General features: G+C 41.6%; 1 long non-coding RNA gene across 2 annotated transcripts; it reads left to right on the forward strand.

Moving 5' to 3' along the window:
* Nucleotides 1-3760: 3760 nt before the first annotated feature.
* Nucleotides 3761-6012, forward strand: LOC138896651 (uncharacterized). 2 transcript variants are annotated; one of them, XR_011410033.1, is made up of 3 exons: nucleotides 3761-5126; nucleotides 5223-5678; nucleotides 5747-6012. It is a non-coding gene; the product is annotated as an uncharacterized lncRNA (long non-coding RNA). The 2 variants fall into 2 exon arrangements; XR_011410034.1 differs by having other exon boundaries at nucleotides 5223-5269; nucleotides 5577-6012.
* Nucleotides 6013-22871: the final 16859 nt, after the last annotated feature.

Consider the following 22871-nt stretch of genomic DNA (forward strand, 5'->3'; position numbering starts at 1 on the left):
CAAGATTATTACTTTTTCCCCTAAATTGTGCACCTTATTTTTGACATCTGATGTTATTTGGCCATTCCTTAGATATTTCTCTATTATTATACATATTTTTGAGTTGCTCAGGCTTTATAAACTATGTACCTTTTGGCTTAAAACCTCATCACTTCTTCACTACTATTTGTCAAGAAACTTATAGACTACATGATGTTGGTTGTACTCATACTACACTTATGCACCTTGCGTATAGATTTTAAAGCAGAGTTGTTATGGATGATGAAGGCTAGCATTGAAAATTTACTAGCATTCCAGTTGCAAGCTGACATTTTGTTCATGGTAGTTTAGGATTTGTCCTTTTGTTTATGCATATTCAAACATATGTTGTATTTTCTTCGTACCCGCACTTTAAATCTAAATCATAGTAGTTCATGACTAATATTGCCAGTTCTTGGAGATAATTGTATTGATTTTCCTATTCGTATTATGTTATTAACTTGATGGCTTTAAGTTATGGTTATGTTATATCCTAGTTAGCTTACCTAGCGGGTCGGGTTAGGTTCCACCACAACATGGTGGGATTTTGGGTCATGAAAAGTTGGTATTAGAGATCTAGTTTATGGGTTCTACGAGTCATGAGCAAATTACTAATAGAGTCTTAAGGATTGATATGATGATGTCCATACATATCTTCCAGAGGCTAGAGGGCATCTAGGAAACTTCTTTTTCTTTCTCTCCTTATCGTGCGACCTTGTTTTAGCTTGAAGTCTATATCTTCGGATTCTTCCATTAATTTGTATGTGATGTTAAGTACTTAGTATCAGTTTTGCACCGATGGCTTGTGATGTCGTGGGTGAGGTGTGAGATATTCTTCTGTGTTGTGAAGGTAGTCTAGTATAAAGGACTTGAGGCGGGGTTTAGACTACAGCTTGGCTCAACAGATTCAGTTACGTGAGGATGTGACTTTGGAATCTTATGTCCAGTAGTGTCCCTAATGGTGGGAGTGATGGCTCGTTGAATGGCAAGATAGCTATGTGATGAGTATTATGTGACTAAGGACTACACTAGGATAGTTTTGATCTGACGAGAATTATTTGCATCAGATGCAAAGGGAATATGGATGCTTGATTATCATCTTAATATGCAATACAATCTTGATTTTTGGTGTGGCCTTGATGGAACTTTCAGTTTTTCATTAGTCGAATAACATAATTTCTTATATCTTATTGACTAGTGTGGACTCGGGGAGATAAGTTGATTACATATTGGTTGTAACCATGGTAAGGTCATAGAAGGGTGTCGATGTGAGGCTGAACATGTGGGTTATCTCCTAAGAGAAGACTTGAGGTTCAATAAATTTTGTGAGGTTCATATGAAGAGTTTTCCTCTTTTACAGTGGATGTATGTACTACAATGAGAGTTTGGATCGCTGGAGGAAGTTGGCATGACTGCCACAAGGATGAGTATGCATTTGGGCTAATAATTTGGAATGTGGGGATGTCTAGTACCATATGAGCTTATTAGAAATTCAGCTAAGTAATAGTTCGAGATCAAGATATTTAAGGAGGACAAGTTATCGTGGATTACTAGATGACGTGATTATAGCTTCAAGCTAAGTGGAGGAGGCTACTTTTGGCGATTGGGTCATATGGGCATATGTTGTTGTAGTTCATGGATAGGGATACACTTGTGGATTAGCTATGATTTTAGAAGGGGTGACACCGAGGATGATTTGGCCATGGAATATGCTGGATACATGACGTACTATACATTATTAATATATGCTGATTGTGGAATGACTCAGGTTTGTTATTCTTTGTGGATGTCGTGTGCAAAGAGAAAGGATTTACCCGGTTGCTTAAGAAAGAGGTTTCTTCTTAGAGTATTTATGTGGTAGCATAGCACAAGATTCAGCTTATTTGGCTATGCATCGGGGACTAAAGCAGAGTGAGTGGCTCTCGAGAACGGTGTGGGTTCAAGTTCCATGATATGGTACTAAGGACTTACCATATTCATAACCCGTCTAAGGATTTGAGATCTGTATTGGGTTATGGCAGAGAGTTGGAGTACTTTAACATCATTATTGATTCTATAATGCAACACTAGCGAGATGAACAAAATAGTTTGAATTCATTGAAAGGCTTTTTGTATCATGCATTTCGGTTTGAACTATTTATGGGTGCATGAAAGAGAAAAAAGTGGCTTACGGATCTTAGGACGATATAGTTTCATATTTGGATCACTTGGTATGAGTTATGATTAAAGACCACAGTGTATTAGAAAGAAAAACGATGCCCTGAATGCAGGTCAAAGGTAATTTCAAGAAGTTAGATCATCATAGCAGTAGCTCAGATTAGCATAGTAATTGAAATAATCGATTTCTTTGGTACGATGAGGTCTTGCAGTCATTTTTATGGCAGGACTTCTATGTTTGGCAGTCTGCGTGACTTGGTTGACTTAGAAAGATTCAATTCTAGTGGCTTGATCATGTATAAGTGAGTTTCTAAGAGCTTTCGATGATTATTACTATGAAGTTAAAAATTTATATTGGTTACATCCTTGGAGATGTAGTTACATGATGGTGATTGACGCACAAATCGAGTGAAGTTGTAAGCTTCTAGGCAAAGGAGTGCTTATGAGAAGGGCTATTGTACTTGTGACTCTTATTTGATTATGGGATTTTTGTACTTAGATATGGAATCGTGATGGCTGTGGTGATTCGTGAGGAGTTCAAATTGCTTTGTAAAGGCGCAGTTCGTCTTCAGATAGAAGGATCAGGATCAGAAGTAGCACAAACTATTTGAGTTTCTTCAGAGGCATAGTAGGACAAATTTGAGTATCACAAAGAAAGGAATGTGTTGTAAATGGTACTTACAGATAGGGGCTATCGTACTAGTCAGTCGTTGAGGTTCAGATTTTAGTTGCCTGACATGGTGGGATCGATGAATATGCACGTTTTTTAGATGTTTGCGGGTGCGACTTCGGAGTTGTGCTTGAGTACGCATGTGTATTAGGATGAGGGATCTTGTGCTTTTGGAGCTTAGATATTGGATTTCTAGAGGTGAGACTATCACTTTGATTATGGTTAGTGGGAGTGTACAAATAATCAAATAGTTATCACTTTGCAGGCATCTTCGGTTAGTGTGTTGAGAAGGTTGTGCTTTTTCGAGCCTGTGGTTAATTGTATTTGGTGTGTTGAGATATGCTTAGGTGTAGTGATATGTCCTGCATGAGGTCTTGGTTTCAGAAGTGTAGTTCGAGAGGTATTGGCATTATTTTGTGTGTTGTGGGATGATGAACAAGTTGAGTAAGGACTTTTGAGGCTCAAGAACTTGTATATTTGATGTATTAGGTTATATGAGGTTTTAGTGGATCACGAGCGATGTAGTTGATAACTGAGTTCACAACGGGTTGTGTGTATATATTCGTAGTTAAGGTTAGTGATTTAGAGATTTGCTTATAAAACAAAAGGTGTCATAAGGGTGTGTCATCCTAAAGAGTTATAGTCATATGGATTGGATTTGTTAGTGTGGAAGATCATGATATGATTGTGGGGGTTAAGGTTGGTGTTTCAGTTTGAGTTTTGTTGAGATCACTTAATTATTGCGTAACTCATAAATGAAATAAGTTATATAGCTACTCGTAGGTTTGTTGAGGTATAACACCAAAGGTCGGGAATTCAATGGATGATAAGTTTCTTTTCTACATATTTGTTATATTTGAGTCATTGCTTATATGGTGGAAACCATATCATTTGAGGATCCACGTGGAACTTGGCATGACTTGTTGATACAACAATTTGTGCTACATGAGACGAAGCCTATGGACCTGCAATTAGCGCGATCCGATTTTGATAAAGGCAAACTTGGAAGGGAATACCTTGAGGTATCCTAGGATGGGCAATGGTTTTTACCAGACGAGAAAGAGATCCATGACTTGTTGGTATGATGGGTTATTATGAGTTTCTACATGTTTCTTCATCATTAGTAGCGTTACGAAGGTTTGAAATAAGGATTTATTTGATGAAAGGTATATTACCGGTACTAGGTCTGGTAATGAGCATTTATTATGATCAAAAGATGGTTCTATGGTTGTATGAGCTATGGGGTGCATCATGGAGTTATATATTGGAAGCACATTTATATCTTGATATAGCTTGTGGGGATTGATGCAGTGTATATATACAAGAACCACATCTTAGAGGAAGTTCTGGATATTGAAATTCAGTTCAAGGGCTTATAGGCTAAGTTTGAAGAAAGAATATTCAGTTAGGATCATGATAAGGGATTTATATGGATTGAGGTGAAATGAGATCACTCATGGGTGTATGTAAGATTAGATTATAAATTTATTTGATGGCTTGGGAATGACTATTGCCACATTCAAGGACGAACTTATATTTAAGTGGGGAAGAATGTAACGATCCGACCGATTGTTTTGAGTTCTACTATTCCGCTCTAGGATTTGAGACCTTGAGTGGATTCATATGATGTATTATCACTTGTAAGTATGGTCGTTTTTAATTTACAAGAGGTTCGGGGGATTGTTTGGAAGAGTAATTTTTAATTTGAAAACATTTAATTGGAGGAGCTGACAGATGCTTGAATTTTGTGTAAACGACTCCGGATTGGTAATTTAAATGTTCCTATAGGTTCATATGATGATTTTGAACTTGAACGTATATTTGTTTTTAGCCCCGGGCGGTTGGGGTTGATTCGACGCTTCTAGCAGAAAGTTGGAAATTTGAACTTATGAAGGTTTGAAGTTTTTTGGTTTGATGCGCGATTCTTGATTTTGATGGTGTTTTTCGTGTTTTGAGACTTTGGAAAATTTTGAATAAGGTATATTGACTTTTAGGATGATTGGAGGGGGTCCCGAGAGGCTCAAATAAGTTTTTGCATTATTTTAAATCATTTTGAGCTAATTTAAAATGGCTAGTTTTTCTGGTGTGTGGTGTTCATCGCATTCACGAGAGGAGGCTCGCATTTGCGATGAAGAGAAGGGGCCTAGAATTTGGCCTTCGCTTTCATGTATGATGGACCGAATTCGTGTAAGAGGATGGTTCTTTGACCTTCGCGAGGCCCCTATCGCATTTGCGAAGAAGGATTTTCAGGCAGAGGAGGCTTGTGCTTCATGAATGCGAGGTAGTGGCCACATTCACGAAGGGCATTTGCTTGCAGGGGTATAATTGTTCCAAAATTTCAGAATTTTCCCATTTTTCACTACTTTTATTTTTGCAGATCGAGAATAGGCGATTTTGGATATGGATCTTACCCATATTTTTAGGGTAAGTAATTTCTACCTAGATTTGATCATATATCTTGATTCCCCGTAGATTTTTACATCAAAATCATGATTAGAGTGAAAGTTTGGAGGTTTCGCCCACAATTTAAGAGAGTATATTTTGTTGTTTTAAGTATTGATTTGGACTCGGATTTGAAACCTAACCACATATTTGGACTCGACATGTTATCAATCATCGAAAATTTATATTGGATTCATATTTCGAGCATGCGATCCCTGGTTGACTATTGTTGGATTTTTAGAAATTCTTCAAAGAATGAAGCTTTATTGATTGGGATTGCTTCTTATAGCATTGGTTTACTTCCATGGATGATGGTTGGTTAGATTTGAGCCTGTTGGAGGTGATTTCGAAAGAAAAAATAATTTTGGAGCTTTAGACTAGCCCGGATAAGGTAAGTATCCTGTCTATCTTTGGTTGAGGAAATTTATTCTAATAAATGATATTGTTTGCTACATGCAGGGGTGATTTATATGTGAGGTGACAAGCGTATATGCATGTGCATGGTCATTCCTGCTCGGGGTAGATCAAGATTACTTTATGCCTTGTTGGTTATGTGTTCTATATGTTCTATGTTTTTTCTCAATTGAATGATTATGTGGGCACAATAAATCATGTTAGAGATAATATATAGGTTAATGATGCCTTATTTTGGGCATGATGAGCTATTATTAAGATTACTGGTGTACTTGATTTAACCATAGTCCCACTTATTATTATGAACACATGTCGGCACATGTTATTTATGTGATATGCCTTGAATTATTGTATGACTACTTAAGTTTTCTATTTCTATAGAGACCATGTCTGGCCTTCGATGCTACATTCTGATTTGAAGGTTATTTGTATGATGAGATACATATTGGAGTTGTAGTCATACGTTATATACATGCATTCGCCATGCTTAGAGATCATCTCATGTGTATGTACATACATTTTCTGCCTCATTATTTGTCACGACCCAGAATTTTCAACCGACGGGACCGTGATGGCGCCTAACATTTTACTTGCTAGGCAAGCCAACGTTAGAAAATTATTAAACCAATTCCTTATTTCCATTCAGTAATTAACAATAATTAACTAAGATGAAATATAAACAGTGCGGAATATCATAAAACTGTATTAATTACTACTACCCGGATATGGAGTCACAATTCACGAGTATTCTAGAATTCACTACAAGCAATAGTCTGAAAAAAATACAACTGTCTGAATGAAAAAAACAGTAGAACAGAAAATATAGACGGGGACTTCAAGGTCTGTGAGCGCCGACAGATCTACCTTGAGTCTCCGGACAGCGGACCAACAGCAAAATCTCGATCAACCTAAGCTGGTACCAAAATCTGCACAGAAAGTGCAGAGTGCAGCATCAGTACAACCGACCCCATGTACTGGTAAGTGTCGAGCCTAACCTCGACGAAGTAGTGACGAGACTAGGACAAAACACCCACATATAACCTGAACAGTATAATCATGCTAGTGGCAACAACAGTAAATAAAGAAATAACACAGAAATAATGGGAAGGGGACATATAGTGGGGGAAATACAATATAAAGAGTCAGAATAATGAGAAGACAGAATTAAACCGAAAATCCTTAAACGAATTGAGCAAATAAAACAGCAAAGGAAAACTGCACGGCATCACCCTTCGTGCTTTTACTCTCAGCCTCACCAAATAAATAAATAGAACGGCACGGAATCACCCTTCGTGCTTTTACTCTCAACCTCACCAAATAAATAAATAGAACGGCACGGCATCACCCTTCATGCATTAAACCTCTCATAATATACACGGCATCACCTTTCGTACTTTACACTCTTCCTCACAATATAAATAATGTATGCGTGGCATCACCCTTCGTGCTTTATACTCCTCCTCACAAATCAAAGAGTCAATAACAACGGATAGATAAGAGTATTACAAAGAAACCAGTATTTTACCCATAATCAATAGCACAATGTAACCTCAACCTTGAATCAATATTCGAAAGTTACCAAATCTTAGTGAAACCAGATATAAGTCATCCAACATTTCAAATAACCCGCTAAGCATGGATAGTAGAATTTAAGGCTACAAAATAGACAAGAATAGAATTTCACTCGCATGCTATGACTTGACAACGACGCATAGATGCTCGTCACCTCACTTATACTTCGTATTTAACAACCAAACACGTAGCAAATAAACACATAATACCTATTCCCTCAAACCAAAGTTAGACACGACACTTACCTTGCTCCGAAGGCCACTTAATTCTCAATCACAGCTTTTCCTTTGGAATTCACCTCCAAACCACTCATATCTATTCAAAAATGACTCAATAACATCAAATATTTCTAAAAGAATCAATTATATTTCATAAATTAAATTTCCCAAAATTTCCTCCAAAAAGTCAAAAAATTGACCCCGGGCCCGCTTGGTCAAAACCCAAGGTTCGGACCAAAATCCTTTTACCCTTTTACCCCCGAGCCCGAATATGTAATTAGTTTTGGAATCCGACCTCAAATTGGGTCTAAATCCTCAAATTTCCGAAATTCCTAGTTTCTACCCTAACCCCTAATTCTACCATGAAGACTCTAGATTTTTGGTTGATAATTCAAAAAATGTAACGGGTAATTGAAAGAAACTGGTTTAGAATCACTTACGAACACTTTGGGGAATAAAATGACTCTTGAAAATCGCCTTTACCCGTTTGGTTCTTGAAAAATATTGAAGAAATAGCTTAAACTCGTGTTTGATTATGTTTTATGCACTGGGCGACAGTGTGCATCATGTTCGCGAGGCCACTGTCGCGTTCGCGAAGGGTACTGGCTACCAGGCCTTCGCGTTTGTGAGACCCTGCTCGCGTTCGCGATGGTTACTCCCCCCTGGCCTTCGCGTTCGCGATGAAGGAAGGACCAACCCTCCCCCAGGTGTGCCTAACACTATGCATTCGCGATGAGTTGGTTGTGTTCGCGAAGGGTAACGCCCCCATAGATTCGCGTTCGCGACCAAGCCTTGGCGTTCGCGAAGAAGAAAACTTCAGCTGCCCAGTTTACTCTTCGCGTTCGCGAGAGTACCTTCGCGAACGCGAAGAAGGACATGCCAGAACACCTACTGCAGCAAAATACTAGATTTTTCAAAGTCCAAAACATCCCGTGGCCTACCCGAAACTCACCCGAGCCCTCGGGGCCCCAAACCAAATATTCACCCAAGTCTAAAAACATCATACGAACTTGCTCGCATGATAAAATTGCCAAAATAACACCTAGAACTACGAATTTAGCACCAAATCAAATGAAATTCTCAAGAACACTTTAAAATTCCTATCTTCTCAACTGGACGTCCGAATCACGTCAAATCAACTCCGTTTCTCACCAAATTTCACAGACAAGTCTTAAATATCATAATGAACCTATACCGGGCTCCGAAACCAAAATACGGACCCGATACTAACAATGCCAAATATCAATCAATTCTTAAAAACAAATAATTTCCAGACTTTTAATTGTTTTCAAAAATTCGTAACTCGAGCTAGGAACCTCCAAATTCGATTCTGGGCATACATCCAGGTCCCATAATTCGATACGGACCCACCGGGACTGTCAAAACACGGATCCAGGCCCATTCACCAAAAAAGTTGATCGAAGTCAACTAAAATCAACATTAAAGGCATAAATTCTTATGTTTATCAATTTTCAACATAAAAGCTTTCCGGAAACATGCTTGGACTGTGCACGCAAATCGAGGAGGGTAAAAATGAGATTTTTAAGTCTTAAGAGTGCAGTTTCGAGTTCTAAAACATAAGATGACCTTTTGGGTCATCATATTCTCCACCTCTAAAACAACTGTTCGTCCTCGAACGGACAAAAAAAAGTATCTAGGCTGGTGAAAAGGTGAGGATATCTACTCCGCATATCGAACTCGGACTCCCAAGTAGCTGCCTCAATAGGCTAACCTCTCTACTACACTCGAAGTGAAGGGTAACTCTTTGATCTCAACTGGCGAACTTGCCGGGCTAGAATTGCCACCGGCTCCTCCTCGTAAGTCAATTCCTTGTCCAACTGGACAGAGCTGAAATCTAACACATGGGACGGATCGCCGTGATACTTTCGAAGCATGGACACATGGAATACCGGATGAACAACTGCTAAGCTAGGTGGAAACGCAAGCCTATAAGCCACCTCACCCACTCTCTCCAGAATCTCAAAAGGTCCGATATACCTAGGGCTCAACTTGCCCTTCTTTCCGAACCTCATTACACCCTTCATGGGTGATACCCGAAGTAACACTCTCTCTTCGACCATGAATGCAACATCACGAACTCTACGGTTGGCATAACTCTTCTGCCCGGACTGAGCTGTGCGAAGTCGATCCTCAATAATCTTGACTTTATCCAAGGCATCCTGTACTAAGTCTGTGCCCAACAACCGAGCCTCTCCCGGCTCGAACCACCCAACTGGCGACCGGCACCGCCTACCATATAATGCCTCATAGGGGGCCATCTGAATGCTCGACTGTTAGTTATTGTTGTAGGCGAACTCTGCAAGGGGCAAGAACTGATTCCAAGAACCTCCAAAGTTTATGACACAAACATGGAGCATATCCTCCAAGATCTGAATAGTGCGCTCAGACTGCCCGTCCGTCTGAGGATGGAATGTTGTGCTCAACTCAACTCGCGTACCTAACTAACGCTATACTGCCCTCTAGAAGTGCGAGTGAACAGTGTACCTCGATCAGAAATGATAGACACGGGCACACTGTGAAGACGGACGATATCCTAAATATAAATTTCTGCTAACCTCTCTGAGGAATAGGTAACTGTCACGGGAATGAAGTGCGCTGACTTAGTTAGCCTATCCACAATAACCCACATGCTGTCGAACTTCCTCTGAGTCTGTGGGAGTCCAACAACAAAGTCCATAGTGATACGCTCCCACTTCCACTCAGGAATCTCTAACCTCTAAAGTAAACCACCCGGTCTCTGATGCTCACACTTTACCTACTGGCAATTTAGGCACTGAGCTACATAGGCAACTATGTCTTTCTTCATTCGCCTCCACCAATAATGCTGCCTCAAGTCCTGATACATCTTGGCGGCGCCCGGATGAATAGAATACCTGGAACTGTGGGACTCCTCAAGGATCAACTCACGAAGTCCATCCACATTAGGCATACAAATACGACCCTGTATCCTCAAAACCCCGTCATCTCCAACAGTAACCTACTTGGAACCACCGTGCTGCACTGTGTCTCTAAGGACAAGTAAATGAGGCTCGTCATCCTGTCGATCTCTGATGCACTCAAACAAAGAAGACCGAGAAACTGTACAAGCTAGAACACGGATGAGCTTAGAAACATCTAACCTCACGAACTGGTTGGCCAGCACCTGAACATCCAATGCTAGCGGTCTCTCACTAACTGGAATATAAGCAAGGCTACCCATACTGGCTAACTTTCTACTCAAGGCATCGGCCACCACATTGGCCTTCCCAGGATGATACAATATGGTGATATCATAGTCTTTCAATAGCTCCAGCCACCTCCTTTGCCTCAAATTGAGTTCCTTCTGCTTGAACAAATACTGCAAGCTCTGATGATCAGTGAATACCTCAAATGGCACGCCGTAAAGATAGTGCCTCCAAATCTTCAATGCGTGAACAATGGCTGCCAGCTCTAGATCATGAACAAGGTAATTCTTCTCGTGAACCTTCAGCTTCTGCGAAGCATATGCAATAACCTTGCCACCCTACCTCAATACCGCACCCAGACCAATGCGGGATGCGTCACAATATACTGTATAAGATCCTGAATCTGTGGGTAACACCAATACCGGTGCCATAGTCAAAGCAGTCTTGAGCTTCTGAAAGCTCGCTTCACACTCGTCTGACCACCTGAACGGGGCACCCTTCTGGGTCAATCTGGTCAATGGGGCTGCTATGGATGAAAACCCCTCCACAAATCGACGGTAATAGCCCGCCAAACCCAGGAAACTACGGATCTCTGTAACTGATGTGGGTCTAGGACAGTTCTAAACTGCCTCAATCTTCTTAGGATCCACCTGAATACCCTCTGCTGATACAACGTGACCTAGGAAAGCAACTGAACAAAACCAAAACTTACATTTTAAGAACTTAGCATATAACTGGCTGTTTCTCAGAGTCTGAAGAACAATCCGAAGGTGCTGCTCATGCTCCTCTTGACTGTGAGAGTAGATCAAGATATCATTAATAAACACAACCACAAAGGAATCCAAGTAGGGTTTGAACACCCGATTCATCAAATTCATGAATGTTGCTGGGGCATTTGTCAGCCCATATGACATCACTAGAAACTCATAATGCCCATACCGAGTCCGAAAAGTTGTCTTAGGAACATCGGATGCCTTAATACTCAACTGATGGTAGCCAGATCTCAAATCAATCTTCGAAAACACCTGGGCACCCTGAAGCTGATCAAATAAATCACCAATCCTCGGCAATGGATACTTGTTTTTGATAGTGAATTTGTTCAACTGCCAATAATCTATACACATCCTCATCGATCCATATTTCTTCTTCACAAACAACACAGGTGCACCCCAAGGCGAGACACTAGGTCTAATGAAGCCCTTATCAAGCAAATCTTGCAACTGCTCCTTCAATTCTATCAACTCTGGCGGGGCCATGCGGTATGGCGGAATGGAAATGGGCTGAGTGCCTGGAGCCAAATCAATGCAGAAATCAATATCCCTGTCGGGTGGCATCCCCGGCAGGTCTGCAGGAATTACCTTTGGAAACTCACGAACAACCGGCACTGAATCCAGGGAAGGAACCTCCACACTAGAATCGCGGACATAAGCCAAATAAGCTAGACACCCCTTCTCGACCATATGCTGGGCCTTCACATAAGAGATAACCCTGCTGGCAGAATGACCAAGATTCCCTATCTACTCTAACCGAGGCAACCCTTGCAAGGCTAAGGTTACCGTCTTGGCGTGACAATCTAATATAGTATGATAAGGTGACAGCCAATCCATACCCAGTATGATATCAAAATCAACCATGTCGAGAAGTAGGAGATCTACACGAGTCTCAAGACTCCCAATGGTGACCACACACGAACGATAAATACGATCTACAACAATAGCATCCCCCACTGGCGTGGACACATACACAAGAGCACTCAAAGAATCACGGGGCACAACCAAATAGGAAGCAAAATAGGATGACACATAGGAGTAAGTAGATCCCTGATCAAATAGAACTGAAGCATCTCTACTGCAAACTGAAACAGTACCTGTGATAACAGGGTCAGATGACTCAGCCTCAGGCCTGGCTGGGAAAGCATAACATTGGGTTTGGGCCCCACCACCCTAAACTACGTCCCTGGGATGGCCTATAACTGGCTAGTCTCCACCTCTAACTGCCTGACCTCCACCTCTAACAGTCTGGCCTCTACCTCTGGCTGCATGACCTCTGCCTTTGGCTGGCTGAGCAGGTGGTGAAGCAACTGGTACCGGAACCATGCACGAGAACTCTGATGCTATTAGCTGCCCGTCGCCCGAGGGAAAAATCTAGCAATGTGCCTCAAATCACCACAAGTATAACATAACTTTGGCTGTTGTGACTACTGACCCTGAAATTGACCCTGATAACTCTAGAGTGGAGGTGCACTAATAGGAGCTGGTGGTGCACTGTAGGCTAGCTAATCGAAATAATGCATCTGAGGGCCACGACCACCTGAGGCACCGTGGGATGCCTGGAGCGCTGAATGAAATGGCCGGGGAGGATGGCCTCTACCAAAAGTACTCCTGCCTCTAGATGAGGCACCGCTGAACTCACCGGAATGACGAGGTCTCTTGTCAGACCCCTAACTTCCCTCAGTACGAACCATTTCGACCCGTTTGGAGACATTAGCAGCCGCCTGAAAAGAAATCTTACTCCCAGTCTCCTTAGCCATCTACAACCTGATAGGCTGAGCAAGTCCATCAATAAACCTCCTCACCCTCTCTCTCTCTCAATGGGAAGCAGAAGAATAGCATGACGGGCCAAATACACAAAACGGGTCTCATACTGAGTAACAGTCATACTGCCTTGCTGGAGACACTCAAACTGACGGTGACGCTCCTCTCTCAATGTGGTAGGCAGAAACTTCTCTACGAAGAGCTGGGAGAACTGGTCCCAAGTAAGAGCAGGCGACCCAGCTGGTCTGGTCAACAAGTAATCTCTCCATTATTTCTTGGCAGAACCAGTCATCTGAAATGCAGCAAAATCGACCCCATTGGTCTCCACTATATCCATATTCCGTAGAACCTCATGACAGCTGTCAAGATACTCCTGGGGATCCTCTGAAGGAGCACCACTGAAGTTAACAGGAAAGAGCTTGATAAACCTGTCCAATCTCCATAAAGCCTCAGAAGACATAGTTGGCCTATCTCTGACCTATGCCGCAATAACCGGCAGAACTAATCCGACTGGCTGAGCTGCTGGAGCCTGATACAGGGGAGCTATCTGCTCCGGAGCGGGAGTGGCGGGAGTCTGGGCTCCTCCTCCAGCCTGAGCGACTCTTGGTGCCATGGGAAATGCGCCAGTCTAGGCCACACACTGCATAAGGCCCACAAAACAGACCAAAGCTTCCTGAAGTACTGGGGTGGCAATGAACCCCTCTGGAACCTGAGTTGGCCCGGTAGGATCAGTCTGGGCTGGAACCTCCTCGTCAATCTCTATCTGAGGCTTCACTACTGGGGCTGCTGCTCGGGCTCTAGGCTGAGCCCTGCCCCTGCCTCGACCTATGGCACGGCCTCGGCCTCGACCTCTGCCCCACGTAGGAGTTGCCATTAGAGGCTCTGGCTGCTGCTCAACTGAGGAAGCGGTACGTGTTCTCGCCATCTGCGAGACAATACGAGTAGAAGAGTTCAATCAGCATAGAGAAAGCAAAAATCGCACGATAGAGAAGAATAGAAGTGAAACTTGTTCCTAAACTTCATAGCCTATGGAAGATAAGCACAGACGTCTCCGTACCGATCCTCCAGACTCTACAAAGCTTGCTCGTGAAGCGTGAGACCTAGGCAACCTAGTGCTCTGATACCAACTTGTCACGACCCGAAATTTCCCACCGACGGGACCGTGATGGCGCCAAACATTTCACTTGCTAGGCAAGCCAACGTTAGAAAATCATTAAACCAATTCCATATTTTCATTCAGTAATTAACAATAATTAACTAAGATGAAATATAATAAGTGCGAAATATCATAAAACTGTATTAATTACTATCACCCGGATCTGGAGTCACAATTCACGAGCATTCTAGAATTTACAACAAGCAATAGTCTGAAAGAAATACAACTGTCTGAATGAAAGAAACAGTAGAACTGAAAAGATAGACGGGGACTTCAAGGTCTGTGAACGCCGACAGATCTACCTTGAGTCTCCGGATAGCGGACCAACAGCAAAATCTCGATCAACCTGAGCCGGTACCAAAATCTGCACAGAAAGGGCAGAGTGCAGCATCAGTACAACCGACCCCATGTATTGGTAAGTGTCGAGCCTAACCTCGGCGAAGTAGTGACGAGGCTAGGACAAAACACCCACATATAACCTGAACAATATAATCATGCTAGTGGCTATAATAGTAAATAAAGAAATAACGCAGAAATAATGGGAATGGGACTACAGTGGGGGAAATACAATATAAAGAGTGAGAATAATAAGAAGACAGAATTAAACCGAAAATCCTTAAACAAATTGAGCAAATAAAACAGTAAAGGAAAACTGCACGGCATCACCCTTCGTGCTTTTACTCTCAGCCTCACCAAATAAATAAATAGAACGGCACGGCATCACCCTTCGTGCTTTTACTCTCAACCTCACCAAATAAATAAATAGAACGGCACGCCATCACCCTTCGTGCATTAAACCTCTCATAATATACACGACATCACCCTTCGTGCTTTACACTCTTCCTCACAATATAAATATTGCATGCACGGCATCACCCTTCGTGCTTTACACTCCTCCTCACAAATCACAGAGTCAATAACAACGGATAGATAGGAGTATCACAAAGAAACTATTATTTTACCCATAATCAATAGCACAATGTAACCTTAACCTTGAATCAATATTCGAAAGTTACCAAATCTCGGTGAAACGAGATATATGTCACCCAACATTTCAAATAACCCGCTAAGCATGGATAGTAGAATTCTACTTTAAGGCTACAAAATAGACAAGAATAGAATTTCACTCGCATGCTATGACTCAACAACGACGCATAGATGCTCGTCACCTCACCTATACTTCGTATTTAACAACCAAACACGTAGCAAATAAACACATAATACATATTCCCTCAAGCCAAAGTTAGACACGACACTTACCTTGCTCCGAAGGCCACTTAATTCTCAATCACTGCTTTTCCTTTGGAATTCACCTCCAAACCACTCGTATCTATTAAAAAATGACTCAATAACATCAAATATTACTAAAGGAATCAATTATATTTCATAAATTAAATTTCCCAAATTTTCCTCCAAAAAGTCGAAAAATCGACCCCGGGCCCGCTTGGTCAAAACCCGAGGTTCGGACCAAAATCCTTTTACCCATTGACCCCCGAGCCCGAATATGTAATTCTACCATGAAGACTCTAGATTTTTGGTTGATAATTCAAGAAATGTAATGGGTAATTGACAAAAAATTGTTTAGAATCACTTACTAACACTTTGGGGAAGAAAATGACTCTTGAAAATCGCCTCTACCAGTTTGGTTCTTGAAAAATGTTGAAGAAATGGCTTAAACCCGTGTTTGATTCTGTTTTATGCACTGGGAGACAGTGTCCATCGCGTTCGCGAGGCCATTGTCGCGTTCGCGAAGGGTACTGGCTGCCAGGCCTTTGCGTTCGCGAGACCCTGCTCGCGTTCGCGATGGTTACTACTCCCCCTGGCCTTCGCGTTCGCGAGACATTGCTCGCGTTCGCGATGAAGGAACGACCAACCCTCCCCCAGGTGTGCCTACCACTACGCATTTGCGACGAGCTGGTCGCGTTCGCGAAGTGTAACGCCCCTGTCGCTTCCCGTTCGCGACCAAGCCTTCGCGTTCATGAAGAAGAAAACTTCAGCTGCCCAGTTTACTCTTCGCGTTCGCGAGAGTACCTTCGCGAACGCGAAGAAGGACATGTCAGAACACCTGCTGCAGCAAAATACCAGATTTTGCAAAGTCCAAAACATCCCGTGGCCTACCCGAAACTCACCCGAGCCCTCGGGGCTCCAAACCAAACATGCACCCAAGTCTAAAAACTTTGTACGAACTTGCTTGCATGATAAAATTGCCAAAATAACACCTAGAACTACGAATTTAGCACCAAATCAAATGAATTTCTCAAGAACACTTCAAAATTCCTATCTTCTCAACTGGACTTCCGACTCACGTCAAATCAACTCCGTTTCTCACCAAATTTCACATACAAGTCTTAAATATCATAATGAACATGTACCGGGCTCCGGAACCAAAATACGGAACCGATACTAACAATGCCAAATATCAATCAATTCTTAAAAACAAATAATTTCCAGACTTTTAATTTTTTTAAAAAATTTGTAACTCGAGCTAGGGACCTCCGAATTCGATTCCGGGCATATGCCCAGGTCCCATAATTTGATACGGACCCACCGGGACCATCAAAACATGGATCCGGTCCCGTTTACCAAAAATATTGGCCAAAGTCAACTAAAATCAACTTTTAAGGCATAAATTCTTATATTCATCAATTTTCAACATAAAAGCTTTCCGGATACATGCCCGGACTGCGCACGCGAATCGAGAAGGGTAAAAATGAGATTTTTAAGGGTTAAGAGCACAGATTCAAGTTCTAAAACATAAGATGACCTTTTGGGTTATCACATTATTTATTATGTCATTTTGCTTTTAAATGATTATCTATAAAGCATATACATACATCCTTAAAATTTGGAGTCTCATATGTATTGATGTAATTATGATAATGGACATTATGAGCAAATTGATATTTAGATTATTATGGCACAAGCGTTATACCGTGCAGATTGTTATGATATTGATATTGATATGACATGAAAGGCCCCAAGATGATGGGTTCCTGTGCTGATACTTACCCATGTTACTTTGGGCCCTAAGAGCATAGGCACTTGGTATAGTGCTTGGTATTGGACACATGGACTTGTGTCAGGCACATGAATCTTATGCTTTGTGTGTGTGTTCATGCCAATTCATATATCTTCATATATGTCATCTACATACGTTATCTGGTGTATCTCATACATGTTGGATTTGTTGACGGATTTGGGTACATAGACCTTGTACCGATTTATGATGAGGTATTGTGACTTGTATTCGAAACATGGATCTTGTACTGGGTACACGGATTTTGTAACGACCCGACCAGTCGTTTTGAGTTCTAGCATTTCGGTCTATGATTTGAGACTTCGAGTGGCTTCATATGGTGTATTATGATTTGCGTGTATGGTTTGTTTTGAGGTTTGAAAGGTTCAACATTGATTTCATAGAGTGGTTCTCAATTTTGAAGCCTTAAATGGAAAGAGTTGACAAAGGTTTGATTTTTGAGGAAACGAACTAGGATTCGGGATCTAATGGTTTCAATAGATTATCATGATGATCTTGGACTTGGGCATATGTTCGGAATAGAATTTGGATGTTCTTAGAAGGTTTTGGCTCTATTTGTCGAAAGTTGGCAATTTAAAGAATTGGAGAGTTCTTAAGTTTGACCAGAAGCTGACTTTAATTTTATCAGGTTCCAATTATTGTTCCAAAACTTTGGATAGGTTCATTTGGTTGATTGATACTTGTGCGCTATCTAAAATGTCTAAGTGTGATTCGGATGTGTTCGACTAAGTTTGAAGGTTTGAAAGTTAAAATAATGATTTGATCTTCGCTTCTTGGTTTTGATATTATTTGTTGTGTTCTGAGACTTTTTGATAAGTTTGGATAAGGAATTTAGACTTGATGGTATGATTAGATAGGGTCTTGTGGGCCTCGGGTGTGATTCAGGGTGGTTTCAGATCATTTTGGTTGAGTTGGAGTAGCTGATATGCTGGTGTATTGCAGTACATTGCAATCACGGAGCAAGACGCACGATCATGAAGAAGGATTTGGCAGACCATCATTTTTACATCGCGTTCGCGGACAAGGTATCGTGTTCGCATAGTATTTGGGGTCAGAAGCTCTACGTTAGCAGTTGTCGATTTGCGTTCGCGTAGAGGAAAAGGCAGGCAGGAGATTGTTCTTCACTTTCGCATTGAATTGATTGGGGCTGAGGGCAATGAGCTTTGGATTCACGGGTTTTGTGTCCGTGTTTGCGTATGAGGGTGGCCGTTGGCTTTCGCGTTCACAATTTTTCTTATACGTTCATGATGTGTTATTGCAGGTGGTGTTTTGTTTGTGTTTTGTGATTGCGGAGCAGTGTCTCGCAATTGCGATGGGTAGTGTTGGGCAGACCATATAAGATGTTATTTTGGGTTTTATTTCCTTACTTGATGATTGGCTTGGAGTTAAGTGATTTGAGGGCTCGAGCAAGGTTTTTACGCGATTTAATGTTGAAGGCTAGCCCGAATGAGGCAAGTATCTTGCTTAATCTTTTCGAGGGAATAAATTGTAGGATATGACATTATTCGTTTAACAGATATGTGTGAGACACGACATATATGCGAGATGATGAGTATATATGCAGCCGCTATGTATCATTCATGGCCGAAGTAGTCTTTGGGTTGTATCATGCCTTGTTTTGAATACTATACTTCCTGCTATCATGCTTTATATGTTTGTACGACTACATGGACTTTTTGAATCATGTTAGAGACCATGTGTAGACCTTGATTCCTTGTTTGAACATAAGGCTTGTTATTATTTGGCTTACCTGCCTAATTTGAGTGGTGGTTGTACACTTTGCACATGCATACACTTTTGCATGCTATTTTCTTGAGTCCATGAGTATGTGATTTCATATCCGTTGATTGTATACATGTATTCCAATATATGCCTTTTGTGTGATGGACTGGATTGACAACATGTGAGTTGTCCGTGCAGTTTTATGATTATGGCACATGATTTGTCTATGAATGTTATGATTATGGCATGTGAGTTTTTTGTGCAGCACTGTAAGGACCCGTAAAAATTTAAACCAAAAACTCGGGATTTCGTGGTGCCAATTTAGGTGCCAAGTTGAACAGTACCCTACGGACTGAGAGGAAAATGTTTCGTAGAGGAACGCATTTTTGCGGCCCATAATGCGGCCGCATAATCACTCTGCGGATCGCATAATGGCTGCAGAGTGAAGCAGTAAGTTTGGCCAACTTGGGGTTAGTTTTGCGGTCGATTATGAGATCGCATAATCGATATGCGGACCGCATATCGATCGCATAATCCCTCTTGAGTTTTTGCGGAGGGAGTTCTGCGGTGCATTATGCGACCGCAGAACGAGTATGCGGACCGCATATCAATCGCATAATCCCTCTTGAGTTTTTGCGGAGGGAGTTCTGCGGTGCATTATGCGACCGCAGAACAAGTATGCGGACCGCATATTGGTCGCATACCTGGGCCGTAAGTTCAGGCCCCTGAGGGCCATTTCTGCGATCACTTTACAGACCGCATAACCATTATGCGGTCGCATATGCGACCGCAGACCTGTGTCGGGGCACCCATTTTCTTAATTTAAAACCGACCCCCATTCCGTTAAAATACCCCTTTAGTCCATTTTCAACCTCATTTCTCATATTTCTAGTGTGAGAGAGAGAGGGTTCTAGAGGGAGGGCCTAATTTTCATCAATCAATCTTCAACCATCACTTAAAGCTTGAAAATACTCAAGTAGAGCACCCAATTTCTTCATCCAAAAAGGTAAGACTTCATCACCCCAACTCTTAATTTCAAACATAGCTATAATGGGGTATTAATAAGATGGTCCATGGGTGTGAGGGTTGTTTATCTTGCATGCATGTTATAAAGAGTGTGGGAAAAATAAAAAGTGAACTAGAACCATGAACTTTTCCCTAATTTTGGGTTCAATTTGTATATTGCAAAAATAGATTGAGGTTGCTAAGGGTTCCGGATAATTGTAGAGTCTAAATAAGCGCAATTGAGGTATGTATGCCTAACTCTTTTCTTCCTAGAATCGAACTCCTGGTGTCCGAATATTTGGTGTAAGATCCAACTTGATCATACTAGAATTGTTTGCCTTAGTGTGTTGGGGTTGGAAGATTCATGTTCCCTAATTGTTTTAGATGTTTACCATGTCATCATGCTAATTGAGAACGTAACTATGATTTTCCAAGCTCCTTCCCTTATGTGTGAAATGCTTTATGTGATGGTACTTATCGACATGAACGATGATGTTACTTGAACGAATAAAAAGAGAAAGACTTGAATTGTAAAATGTGCCAAAGTGCCAAGAACAATTTAATAAATGAGGTTGTTTGTGCCATGTAATGAAAGATGGGAAAGAGATGTGAATTGAGTGAATAATTGAAAGAGGTTATGTCTCAAGTGAGATGACTTAGCCGATCGGGCCGAGATCGGACGCCATGCCGTTCACATGATGGCATTTGTGTTGGAAATATTGATTTACATTATGGATATGTCTCACTTGGGATGGCCGAGACCGGACTCCGTGTAAAAACGCGGTGGCATTATGAGTTGTGGCTTTGGCACTAAAGATTATTAACCTAAAAGATGGAAAGATTGAATTGGAAATTATGTGATCCTTACTTGATGTTTCTTTGTATTACTGTGAAGTACTTATTGATTGTTGTGACTGCCTTCTCTTTGTTTAACTGTTCATTCTACTAAGATTGGTGTTTGCCTTACATACTAGTACTATTTGACAGTACTAACGTCCCTTTTGCCGGGGCGCTACATCTTTGAATGGATGTAGGTGGTTCCATCACAGATACTGACCGCAGATAGTGATGTTCTCCCTCACACTCATCACAGCAGTCTTGGTGAGCCCCATTTCTTCCTGGGGTCATGTAGTCCTTCTTCTGTATAAGTTTTCATATTTTGAGGTATAGCCGAGGCCTTATTGTCGGCATTGTCATGTTGCTCTTTTGTACCCTTAGAGGCTCCGTAGATGTTTATATGGGTCATGTATGTATGTTGGGGTGGTCGTAGGATCGAGTTGTATTTTGGAAACTTAACTATGGCATAATGTATATAATGAAAAAAAATGAACTAGCAACGTTTATATATTTATATAACTGATCTCTTCCCTGTTTTTCAAATGGTGACGCATTCCCTTTTTGGATCATGAATATGTCGGGTAGGAAAGGTTTACTAGGCTTGCTCGACCGGATTCACTCGGTTGAGCGCCGGTCGCGCTCCCCGAGGTTGGGGCATGACAAGAACGTGGGTTGTCCGTGCAGTTCTTATTATTGGCATGTGAATTGTCTGTCCACCATGTGGATAAGTATCCATCTCCCTAGGTACGCCCTCTCATGTTTCTCTCTTGATGGCATACACACAGGTTGTGAGAAACCAACGAGTTTCTAGTTGACGCGGATTATGGGAAATTGATAAGTGGTAGGAACTTGTGTATCTTCTCTATATGCAAACTCCTTGGATATATAGAACGTCGGGGCAACCTATATGAGGGCCATGACTACTCTATTTCATGATATGATACACAAGAAAATAGAGGTGTACGTGGATGATGTTATCTTCAAGTCTAAGAAGAGTTCGGATCACATAGCAGACATAATAATGTTTTTCAACCGACTAAGAATGTACAATCTGAAGTTGAATCCTGCAAAATGTGCTTTCGGAGTTTCTGCTGGGAAGTTTCTAGGTTTCATTGTCAGTCGTCACGGCATTGAGTTTGACCCGTCAAAGATCAAAGCTATTCAGGACCTGCCACCAAAGAATAAGAAGGATGTAATGAGTTTTCTAGGGAGCATCAATAATAGCAGCCGCTTTATAGCACAGTCAACAATAATATGTGAGCCAATCTTCAAAATGCTGAGGAAAGATGTTGCGACGAGTTGGACTAAAGAATGTCACAAGGCTTTCGATAAAGCTTGTGTTGGTCCCACACGAGCCTGGGAGACCTTTACTGTTGTACCTATCCATTTTTGATGGAGCGTTTGGATGCGTCTTGGGGCAACATGATGAGACCGAAAGGAAGGAGCAAGCAATATATTATCTGAGTAAGAAGTTCACGCCTTTGAAGCTCGATACTCTTTGTTGGAATGTACCTGTTGTGCCCTGAAGTGGATAGCCCAGAAATTGAGACATTATTTCTGCGCATACACCACATACCTCATATCAAAGATGGATCCGCTAAAATACATCATTCAGAAGCCTATGCCTACGGGCAAGCTAGCAAAACGGCAAATACTACTGAGTGAGTTCGACATCATCTATGTGATTCAGAAGGCAGTCAAAGGGAAAGCATTGGCCGATCACCTAACAGAGAACACTGTGGATAGAGAATACAAACCATTGAAGACATATTTTCCTGACGAGGAAGTGTCGTTTATAGGGTAAGACATTGCCGAAGCATATGATGGTTGGAGAATGTTTTTAGACAGAGACGCAAACTTCAAAGGAGTGGGCATCGGAGCTGTCTTGGTATCAGAAACTGGTC

Source organism: Nicotiana tomentosiformis, chromosome 8 (assembly GCF_000390325.3).
Source record: "Nicotiana tomentosiformis chromosome 8, ASM39032v3, whole genome shotgun sequence".
Taxonomy (NCBI): Eukaryota; Viridiplantae; Streptophyta; class Magnoliopsida; order Solanales; family Solanaceae; genus Nicotiana; species Nicotiana tomentosiformis.